General features: G+C 44.7%; 1 protein-coding gene across 3 annotated transcripts in view; it reads right to left on the bottom strand.

Moving 5' to 3' along the window:
- The window catches only part of OSBPL10 (oxysterol binding protein like 10), a 313,900-nt gene that overhangs the window by 254,837 nt on the left and 46,983 nt on the right, over positions 1 to 12,080 (bottom strand). The gene's annotated exons all lie outside the window — the stretch shown is intronic.

Genomic DNA, 12,080 nt, shown 5'->3' with positions numbered 1-12,080 from the left:
GGGAACTGTACCACAGAGAGTATTATTCCTACTAATCAAAGAGCATAAAGTTCTCCAACTTTTGAGGATGGTGGAAATACTCTTATTTGTGATGGTGGTCTCACAAACCACATTTATTTGTCAAAACTCACCTAACTAGGGGCGCTTGTGTGGCTCAGTCAGTTAAGTGTCCTACTTAAGCTCAGGTCACGATCTCACGGTCCATGAGTTCAAGCCCCACGTCGGGCTCTGCGCTGACAGCTCAGAGCCTGGAGCCTGCTTCGGATTCTGTGTCTCCCTCTCTCCCTGCCCCTCCCCTGCTCACACTCTGTCTCTCTCTCAAAAATAAATAAACATGAAAAAAAATTTTTAAAACTCACCTAACTATACATAAGACTGAATTTTACATGCTGCAGTAAACCAGAATTTGAAGAACAGAAACTTTTCTGAAGCCAAATATCCCTCCTCTCCAATAAATATGGAACACAAGGAAAAGCATTCAATCCCAAGCAACTCGAAAGAGTTTAAAGATTTTACCATGAATTGGGTAAACAAGAAGGTACTCCAATTTTACTGATGGAGAAACTGAGGCCAGATCAGTGAAATAAATTGTGTACATTCCTACACTGCGATTGTCAGCTCACCACCAGAGTGAGCCAGGCTTGTGGCACTGAGACGGAGACCCCGCTGTGCCATCATTTGCTAAACAATGAGGCCTTGGGCAAGTTCTTGAGGCCTTGGGCAAGTTCTCAATCCCTGGGGCTACAGAGTGAGGCAGTCAGACTCATTTTCTGAGATCCCCTTCAACTGTAACATTCTGATTTTATATTCTACTCAAGATCTGAAATATAATTGAAATGTCCTTTAAAAAACCACGAGTCAGGGCATCTGGGTGGCTCAGCCAGTTAAGCGACCAGCTCTAGATTTCAGCTCGGGTCATGTTCTCACTGTTCATGAGTTCGAGCCCTGCATCCGGGTCTGTGCTGATGGTGCAGAGCCTGCTTGGGATTCTCTGTCCCTCTCTCTCTCTGCCCCCCTCTCTCTCTGCCCCTCCCACTCTCTCTCTCAAAAATAAACTTTAAATAAACAAACAAACAAACATACCAAGAGTTGAGGAGACACCTGGGTGGCTCAGTCGGTTGAGTGTCTTACTCTTGATTTTGGCTCAGGTCATGACCCCAGGGTCTTGGGATGAGCCCCAAAGTCAGGCTCCGAGCTAAGCATGGAGCCTGCTTAAGATTCTCTGCCTTCTCTCTCTCTCTCTCTCTCTCTCTCTCTTTCTCTCTCTCTCCCCCACCCCCGCCTTGCCCCCCACTTGTGCTCTCATTCTCTCTAAAATAAACCAAGAGTTGAAAATTCCGTATCAGAGAATTGAGCTTACCACTATATTAAAACAAAAACAAAAACAAAAAACCCTACAAAAATCCAATTTATAGAAGAGACAACCATGGAGTATTGAAGCAAAGATTTCCAACTTTACAAAAATCATTCGCATGAAGAGCTTCCCTAGGATATTTAGGTGTTGGTTTACACATTAATTTTGAGAGAAAGAAGACAGAAAAGGTTGGTACGTGCCACAATCAAAAATAAAATTATTCAAAACAAACGAAATATCTCTGACACTGGGATGGAAATAAATGTACGTCTGAGTCAACTCACCTCCAAATTTTGAGACCAATTTCATGTGTAAAGAAAGCAAAAGAGTAGGATAATAAAACCATCTCAGTTTTTTAAAAATCTGACATATAAAGTGTGTTGGTGAGGGGCATAAATAACTAGAAAGTTTTTTTATAAAGAATCAAAAACTTGAGGCACCTGGGTGGCTCAGCTGGTTAGGCATCTGACTCTTGGTTTTGGCTCAGGTCATAATCTCTCAGTTTCATGATTTCGAGCCCCACATCAGATTCTGTGCTGGCGGCATGGAGCCTGCTTGGGATTCTCTCTCTCCCTCCCTCTCCCTCTCTCTCTCTCTTTCTCTCTCTCTCTCTCTCTCTCTCTGCCCATCCCCCACTCACAGTTTCTCCCTCAAAATACATTAATTTAAAAAAAAGAATCAAAAAACCTGTCATACGAGGGGAAGAAGTCAGAATAGAAGAAAAAGCCCAAAATTCACAATTCTAATTCCACAAAGAACATCAGAAGATTTACACTTGGGGCACCTGGATGGCTCAGTCGGTTGAGTGCCCAGTTCTTGATTTCGGCTTGGGTCATGGTCTCAAGGTTCGCGGATTCGAGCCCTCCATCGGGCTGTGCACTCACAGTGCAGAGCCTGTTTGGGATTCTCCATCCCTCTGTCTCTCTCTGCCCTGCTTCTCTTGCTGTCTCAAAAATAAATAAATGTTATATATATATTTTTTTATTTTTTAATTTACACTTGCAGAAAATTTACACTTGCACAACTATCTTTCTATTCATATTCTCCACAGCACCATTTCCCAAAGGGTCTTCTACATAGTTTCAAAAGCAAAACAAGTGTCCCTTGTTAAAAGTGTCCCTTGAATAAAGTTCCATTACTGCTCACCACATTACCCTCACGTGAATTAGGACCGCATTCAGCTGCACGTAAAGAAACTCAACTGCAATGGTTTCACCAAGCAGGGCTTTATTTTTCTACGAGAACAAAGTCCAAAGATGAACAGTTCAAGGCTCATGAGGTAGAGTAGCTTCCCGAGGCCAGCAAGAACTCCCTCAGTCTCTCCGATTGACAACTCCTAGCATGTGGCTTTTGTTTTCATGGTGCAAGATGGCTACGGTGCCTTCAGGCAGGAGAAAGGCAGGCATCTAAGGTCCAGCCTCCTTAGATCCTATTTATTGAGGAACCAGTACCTTTCCCGGAAGCCCCCCCCTCTGCAGAGACTTCAACTTCTGTCTCATTGGCCAGCACTGGCTCACGTCTAGTGACAAAGGAAGTCTGAGGAGGTGAGAATTTTTAACTAGGTACATTGCCACCTAGAGGAAAATCAGAATCCCAAAAAAGAAACAAGAGACTGAATGTTTGTTTAGCCATTTAAACGATCCATCCCACTTATCTTAGAAATCCAAAAATGCATATTTGACTTTAAGGGCTCTGAGACCCTGCATAGTGAAATACACCTGTTTCCCTTTTTTAAACGGAGTACTTCACAAACTTCTTTGAACGCTGAAATGCCGTCTTTCCTCTGGCCTGTCGACACACCATTTGCTGCAACCCATCTTGGGAAATAATTACTCTGGGAACTAAGAGAAGAAAAAAACTCTGCTCTTGTGCAAGAGACCGTTCCCATACAAAGAAAAGTAAGAGGAATGGGCAGGGTGCATTTAAACAGAGAGTTCTGGATACAGAATTACTGAAGGGATAACAGAATTCTACAATCAGGATCTGCTGTGTTTTCACTTTTTACCGAAAGTCGCACATTCAGTGAGAAATAGCTTTTCTCTTTCCCTGCCTTCAGAGGGTGAGCCTCGCCTCATTTCCTATTCATCACCTCTTCCCAACTCCCGGAACTGTCGTTACCTTATGTAACTTCCCTCTGTTCTCAAATTTCAGGCTGGCCTTTAAATGTCCATTCCAGAGTGCCTCCAAGGTATCACTCAGCCTTTGGTTCAGCCTTTCATGCTTTAATTACTTTTTTTTTTTTTTTTGCCTCTCCCATTTTCTTGTTATACCACCAAAACACTTTGGGGTTTAGCATTTATTTGAATCAGCCCTTCCCATATATTTCCTACTCAATCTTTTCAACCACCTTTCTTCGATACCTCACGGAAGCTGGTGTTAATTAAATGCTGTCCTAAATGCCAGTGTGACTTCCAAGAAGAAATGTCCCGATTTTTACAAAAAAAAATACAAAAAACAATCAAAACACAATTTTTCATTTTGATTACTGAAGCACTCGGAAGAAAGCTATTCATCATAACCAGTTCCACTAAAGTATTGTTTCTTTTCATTCAATTTGATTTTTTTTTAAAGAAAAGGAAGGGATGGACTGCATTTTTCACATCTCCAAACACCATGCATTTCCAGAGCACATGAAGGGATTTCTCTGCCAAAAACTCCAATGCATCTCTTTCTCTGGAATGGAAGTAAGAAAATGCCATCTTTTATTTCCTGAAGGAAAAAAAAAATTAAATAGGTCAAATATATAAAACTTTCATGAAAAAAGGCAACACTTCATTTAAGCCATTAAAGAGAAATGTGTTTAAACTCCCCAATGGAATCCCATGCTCTCTAACAGGAAAGGATTATTCACTGCTGACTTTAAAGAACCAGGCACGGCTTATCACACCATTTTATGAAGGCACTGAATGGAACTGAACCCCCACAGGGCCTTCTTTGCCTTCTGTTTTCTAGAAACCAGGGGGAAAAAAGCAGTTGAGACTGCTCACCTCTCCAGTAGACAGGCCTCTCTCTAGAAAGTCAAAGGACCACGTTAACAGAGGCCATAAAAAGCCTTTTCGTGACAAGGCCTGGCTATAGGGATTCTCCACCCCCTTTAGAGGCTATTGTCACTCACGAAAAAGAAGGTCACTCCAAGCTGGAAATCTGGACAGCATTACTTAGGGTCCAGCAGAACACTTCCCAAATTGCTTCCAGAGAAGAGGACTGGATTCTCCCAAACGCCAGGGGGACTACTCCCTCCAATCATGCCTCTCAGCCTCACCTCATGCTTAGTCCCCCATGGCCCCAGCCATCCTTTTCTGTGATTTGACACCCACGCCCCTATCCTCCCACACTTTTTTTTTGGCTGTACCCCTGAAAACCACCTCTCACCCCAACCTCTCTTCCTGTCTTGGCTGAAACCGGACTTTTGTTGGAAACACGCTGCAGCCATTTCTAATTCCCCAAAGGCAGTATAACAGTTCTCCACCCCTGGGCAAAACTTCCATCAACCTCTGTGCATCACGAGAGAATTCCTTGAAGACCTTGTCGAATGGCTTGGTCTTCCTTGAGACACCAAGTGCAGCTGTCACTCTGAATGACCTTAGAATTCACCACGTACTCAGCGTGGTCAGTTCCTTGTCCCCATTCTGTCACCTCCTTCTCTGCGTTACTGCCTTCCTCTCAAAGATCCATCCTGGTCTCTCCCGTCACCACTCAGAACGGCTCCACATCCGACAGCTCCTCCAGACGTGTCACCCCACTGTCCTTTTACCCTCTATAAACTCCTTCCCCCTCAGATCTCCCTCACAGCTTCTCCCGATATGGCCACTCCCCCGGCGCCCTTTTGGTGCCATTTTGCCAATCCCTTTATTTTCTACTTTTCTGACTGTCCTCTGTCTTCACCTCCTTTCCCCTCTGTACTACATCACCCGCCCTGTGGCCAACGACCTCAACGCCGCTGCACTCTCTACACCTGCCCGGCCAAATCCCAGCCCCAGATCCCTCTACCCATCTCCTCCACCGCATCTCTCTCCAGGATGCTCAACACAAAGACGAAAACCACATGTGCGCTAAAGCTGACGTCCTAACAGATTCATGGTCTTCGTGGTCTCCATGGTCAAGAGGCCCTCAGAACCACCCAGCGATCCTGCTCAGCTCTTCCCCCCAGTCTCTTCAAAGGCTATTTCAAACCTCCTCCATTCTACCTGAGCCTCGGAGGCCGTCACCTCCACCTCTCCCCGCTGCACCCTCAGAAAATGGCCTTCCCTCCTACTTCACAGTTCAGCAGGAATGCTTTTAACTTCCTGCTTACCCCCAAACTCACCTGCATCTGTATCCTTCCTCCTTCCTCCCCCCCCCTCCTCAAGCCAACATGCACCCCTGCTCAGGACTCCTCTGACTTCCTAGGCACCAGCTCCACTCACTTAATTCTCTTCCACACCCTCACACTTGCCTCCCTACCAGCGCCTCCCATCACCGTCTTAATGCTCCGACACTCTACTATCTTGAAAAAAACCAAGTCCTGCTTCAAACCTCCTGCTCTATCACTCTTCTCCTTCTCAGCCAGGCTTCTTAAGACATCTCTCTCATCTTCACTACCTCTGGGCTCCTTCCCCACACCCCCCGAGAAATTCCCCTAGCCACGGTCACCAGCAAGGTCTTAGTGGCCAAACTCCACGAACATATTTCAGACCATGCTTCACTTGCCCTCGTGGAACATCCTCCCTCAGCACCCTACAGCCACACACACTCCTGGTGTTCCTATCTGGCTAGACAATCTTTTCCCCTGCCATCCATCCCGGCTTTTCAAACTGTTAAGTCTTCAACCTGCATCAGGAAATCAACTTAGAGCAGGGTTTCTCAACCCTGGCCTTACTGACATTTGGGGCTGCACAATTCTTTGCTGTGGGTGGGTGGAGGGGGTCACGCTGTGCTGTCTAGGCTGTTTGGCAGCGTCCCTGGCGCCTACTCACTAGAGGTCAGTCACGACAATCAAAAACGTCTCCAGACATCATCAAACTGGCGCCACTCCCGCCTGAGAACCACTGACTTGTAAGGTCACAACCAACATATTTTTTTAATGAACTGAAATAAAATAGAGACTACCAGAGAATATTGGCTAAGAAAGGACAAAGGTCTTTCATGAAAGTTTCATGAAACTTTTGTGTCTGTGTCTGTGTCTTGTTTGTATTTGTATACATGTGTGCATGCGGAACAGAAGATCTTTCTTTGTGTGGATCAGAATCAAAAAACTCTGCAAATTCGCTGCCTTACGTGTTAGTGTCCCCAAAGCTCTGTCCTCTGTTCCTCTCCTTTTTAAAAGCATTCAGCAATGCAAAAGGGCATACAGAGACACAGTGAGCACTCATGAACTCAGCACCTGTTCAAGAAAACAAGGCATCATCAACCGTTACCAACCCCTGGTAGCCACCCCTGAAAGCATACTCCTGGAAACCACAAATCTATTTTGGCATTCCCCCATATTTCTACTATGTTTGGATATGGGTCCTTAAATAATATAGATAGTACTATTTTGCTCACTTTAAAATGTTTTAAAAGAGCATCATATTTGGGACACCAGAGTGGCTCAGTTGGTTAAGTGTGCAACTCTAGATTTCGGCTCAAGGCATGATCCCAGGGTTGTGAGATCAAGCCCCCACGTCAGGTTCCTGCCCTGGGCGCGGAGCCCGCTTAAGATTCTCTCTCTCCCTCTACCCCTCCCCTGCTTGGATGTTCTCTCGCATGCGCTCTCTGTAAAAAAATATATGAACTAAAATAAATTTTTTTTAAATTTTTAAAAATCTAATAAAGTATCTTTTTTTTTTTTTTTTTTTGGGACAGAGAGAGACAGAGCATGAACGGGGGAGGGGCAGAGAGAGAGGGAGACACAGAATCGGAAACAGGCTCCAGGCTCCGAGCCATCAGCCCAGAGCCTGACGCGGGGCTCGAACTCACGGACCGCGAGATCGTGACCTGGCTGAAGTCGGACGCTTAACCGACTGCGCCACCCAGGCGCCCCTAAAGTATCTTTTTAAAAAGAGCATCATGGGGCACCAGGGTGGCTCAGTTGGTTAAGTGTCTGACTCTTGACTTTGGCTCAGGTCATGGTCTCACAGTTTGTGAGTTTGAGCCCCACATTGGGCTCTGTGCTGAGCAAGGGGACTGCTTGGGATTCTCCCTCTCCCTCTCTCTCTCTGCCCCTCCCCTGCTTGTTGTCTCTCTCTCTCTCTCTCTCTCTCTCTCTCTCAATAATGAATAAACATTTGAAAAAAATTAAAAAATAACAAAGGGCATCATGTTATACGTGCTCTTCTGCAACTTGCTTTTCTTCACATTATGTTTGAGAGATTCATCCATGTTGGGATGTGCTGTTCAGACCATCCATTTTCACTGCTGTATAGTATTCTGCTAAGTGACTACACCACAATTTATTCATTTATCCATTCTTCAGCTGACGGACACTGGGGCTGCCTTCCTATTTATGAGCAGATCAACAATGCTGCTCTCATCCTTTGTGTGTGTATATTCTAGTGCAAATGTGTGACAGATCTACTTGGATATATGCTCAGGAGCAGAATTACTGCCCCCGTCTAGAGTTTGTTCATCATTATTATTGCATAAAACAATTTTTCTTTATAGAGGTTGTACTTGTTTGTACCTAGCAGTTCTTCAATATACTGTGAAATCAAATGCTGCATCGATGACAATGTCTCATAAAGATCTTCTCCCAGTCCGTGGGTCGTAACTCCCCTACTTGGTGATTTTCCCCCTCCTGTGGCCTCTCTGTTACTTTCTCCTTAGTGACCACTGCCTTCTCCATACTGGGAAACTGGATCTCTTTTCCAACCTCCAGATTCATGCAGCCAACTGCCTCCTGGCCCTCTCTCCTGCCTGTATCTCAAACTCAACGTCCCAAACAAAATCCATTACTATCCCCCCCACCGTCCCCAGCCCTGGACCTCCTGCATTCCCTGGCTCAGGGAAAAATACTGCCATTCATTCTCAGGTCCAGTGATCCTTGCCTTCTCTTGTCTCAAACCCGTCCATCACCTAGCCCTGTCAATTCAACTTGCTCATTGAAGGGATTTTCCTCACTGCTATCCACCTCCAGTAAGAAAGTACCTTATTTCTGAACAGCTTCATCTCTCAGTTGGATTGCACGCCATCGCCTCCCTGTTCCCAGCCTTTCAACTTCAATATGTTCTTTTAAAAACATCCAGGGGTGCCTGGGTGACTCAGTCGGTTAAATGTCCAACTCTTGATTTCGGCACGTCATGCTCTCACAAGTTGTGAGATCGAGCCCCACATTGGACTCTGTGCGGACAGTGTGGAGCCTGCTTAGGATTCTCTCTCTCCCTCTCTCTCTGCCTCTCCCCTGCTTGCCCTGTCTCTCCCCCTCTCTCACACACAAAATAAATTTTAAAAAATAATAAACAAAGAAAATAAAAGCCATCCAGACCTAGCAATCCCATGATTATTTACCCAAGAGAAAATGAAATATAAGTCTACCAAAAAAAAAAAAAAAAAAGACTTGTATTAGAATGTGTATAGAACCATTATCCACCAAAGCCAGAAACTAAAAACAACCCAAATGTCCATAACAGGAAATGAATGAACAAACTAATGGTCAACGATGCGATGGAATACTACTCAGCAATAAAAAGGAGCTACTCCTTACAAACGTAATGGTGTGGATGAGTTTCAAGTTATGTTGACTGAGGGAGGCGCCTGGCTGGCTCAGTACAGCACACGACTGTTGATCTCAGGGTCATGAGTTCAAGTTCAATCCCCACTCAGGGGGCTTCTGGGCACGGACCCTACAAATTATGTTGACTGGAAGAAGCCAGACACAACACAGCCCCCACTGTGCGACATCACTTCCGGGAGAGTGAGCGTGAGCAGAATAAGTGAGAGATCTCACTTACATGAGATCCAAGAAAGACCTGGCTGTAGATAAAGTCAGAAAGTGGCTATCGGGAGGTGGGGTTGGGTGGTTGAATGGAAAGGGACATGGGGGAGCTTTCTGGGGTAATGGAGATGTTCTATATCTGGTTTCAGGTGGTGGTAACATTAGCATATACAATTATCAAAACTCATCAACCAAACTGTCCATTGACTACTACCTGGCCATTTTACCGTATGTGATCATACCTCAAATAGAGGTATTGATTTGCTTATATTTAAAGCAAACTAGAGTGAACTTGCTAAAATTAAAATCTGACCAAGTTATTTCCCTGCTTCAATTTTTTTTTTTTTTTCTGAGAGCCCCGTGATTTCCGGACAAAGGCATTTGAAATACCGTTATCTACTTATGCTCCAATGTCCACTCTTATCCTTCTTCTGGCACCCTTTCTCAGGGGCTACACTGCTCTCACACTGAAATTCTTACACTTTCCCAAGCGGATGATGTCCTCTTTCAGCTCTGGCCGCTATGACTGACTCCCTGACGTAGCCAACTCCTACGGTCTTTCAAGACTCAGTGTGGAGGTCACTTCCTCCAGGAAGTCTTCCCAATCCCCCAACGCTGGACTAGGAGTCTCCCCTGCGTTCCTGCAACATCCTGTGCCTACTGATACCCCCACCCCCTTCACCCTGACATTCACTTGTCCACCTGCTTCCACAGAACATAAACCCCCCCAAGAACAGGGCCAAGAGCTATTCACTGCTCGATGTGCCCAGAGTTGAGGATGCCAGGTACTCCATTCATGTTGGCTCAACAGGTGAATGAAATACTCAAAAACTGTTTCCTCCTCAAGTGAAACCCAGAGGGATGGAAACTCGCAGTATCAATATTTAAGGGACAATAACTTCACAAGAGAAAAAGGTAAATATTTCATATTTAAGACTTCAGTAACCACAGGAACGCAGGAAACCGTATCGTATCATGATCTGCTGCAAACAAAAAAGGAAAAAAGACCAACAGACTTGGCTAACTCGCGCTCCGAAAGTGAAGATAAAAGGAAATGGAAGTCGTCTTAGGTAAATAAATAAATCTCAGGAAAGGCATACTGAGCAAAGAGAAGACTCTTTGATGAATATGAAAGCGGTCACTTCTTCAGTTGATTCTAGGGCAGCTGAGAGTTAGTCCAACAAACCTCTCTGAACTGTGTAAATTCCAAAAGCAGCAGCAAGGAGCCGGCGATGATCTGGAAACGTACCAAGAGTTCAAAAGCATCAAGTCTAGACACCTCAAACTCCCCTGAGAGGCATCTGGCAGCCTGCCCATGGCCACGTTCCCCGCTGAACCAATTTCTTCCTCCCCATAATCATTTTTCGGACGGATCACTAAGAAGTTAACGTTAAGAGAAGCGGTTTCAGCCACCATCTCTCACATCTCAGAGGGGCACCTCCTGTCCTTTGTAAGGGAAAGAAATGCACTAGTGTCAAATCACAAGTGAAATGAATCCCTTAAATACCAGGAAGCAGAGAATATAAGTAAAGCTCTTCCTTCAGCACTTCTGGCTGCCAAATGAATTCCCAAAGCAAAAAAGTGCTGGCTGTATTGATTCAAGTGCTATCTGATTTGCCAGAATACTTTTGAATATTCTAGAACGATTATCAGCTGCTGGTTATCAACAAGGCTTCTCTTTCTTCCTCCTCCTCCCAGTCAAGATCTCAATGCATGGCCCGATATTAAAAGTGACACATTTCCCCTTATAAATTCTTTTAAACCCTCCTAGATGCTTCCTGAACCCCTCCCTGGCTCCATTATCAATATCTGAGCCTGACATTCAAAATCTTCAAAACAACACTTACAGGGCAGCCATATTTGCGAGGTAAAAGGGAAAAGCAGGGACGCCTGGGTGGCTCAGTGGGTTGAGCCTCCAACTTTGGCTCGGCTCATGATCTCTCAGTTCTTGAGTTCGAGCCCCGCGTCGGGCTCCGTGCAGACAGCTCGGAGCCTGGAGTCTGCTTCGGATTCTGTGTCTCCCTCTCTCTCTGCCCCTCCTCCACTTGTTCTCTGTCTCTCTCTCAAAAGAAATAAACTTTTTTTAAAAACGTGAAAAGCAAAACTGGAGACAAATGGACCAAAAAGTGGCCATGATTCAAAACAAACATGTACAGCATCACACAACATCGAAGATCAAACTCCTACTACAACTGGCTAACCCAGTTTTGTTGGGTTTTCAGTTTTTTTATTGTGATAACATACATGTAACGAAATTTGCCATTTAACTATTTTTAGATGGACAATTAAGGGAAACTAGCTACATTCACAATGGTCTGCAACTGTCATTGCTATCTATTTCCAAAACTTGTTTCATCATCTCAAACAGGAACTCTGTAACCGTTAGCAATAACCCTCATTTGCCCTGTTGCCAGATCCTAGAAGCCTCTAATTCACTCTCTGTGTCTACGAATTTCATATAACCGCAATATTGTAACTGCAATATCATAACATTTGTCCTTCTGTGACTGGTTTATTTGAGCATAGTGTGTCCAGGGTTCATCCATGTTGTGGCATGTGTCAAAACTTCACTCCTTTTTATGGCAAATAATGTTACATTATATGGATAGACCACATTTTATTCTTCCATTCGTCTGTTGACGGACACGTGGGTTGTTTCCACTTTGGGGCTCTCGTGAATAATGGCCCAGTGAACACCAACGTACAAGTGTCTGAATCCCTGTCTTCAATTCTTCTAAGTTTACACCTAGGAATGGAACTGTTGGGTCATGTAACACACAGTTTTTGATAAAGTACATTTACTAGTTTAAAAGGAAAAAAAAAAGCCTGGTATTG

This window comes from Neofelis nebulosa, chromosome 5, assembly GCF_028018385.1.
Source record: "Neofelis nebulosa isolate mNeoNeb1 chromosome 5, mNeoNeb1.pri, whole genome shotgun sequence".
Taxonomy (NCBI): domain Eukaryota; kingdom Metazoa; phylum Chordata; class Mammalia; order Carnivora; family Felidae; genus Neofelis; species Neofelis nebulosa.
The sequence above is the reverse complement of the archived record's forward strand: the minus strand, read 5'-3'. Positions and strand labels throughout refer to the sequence as shown.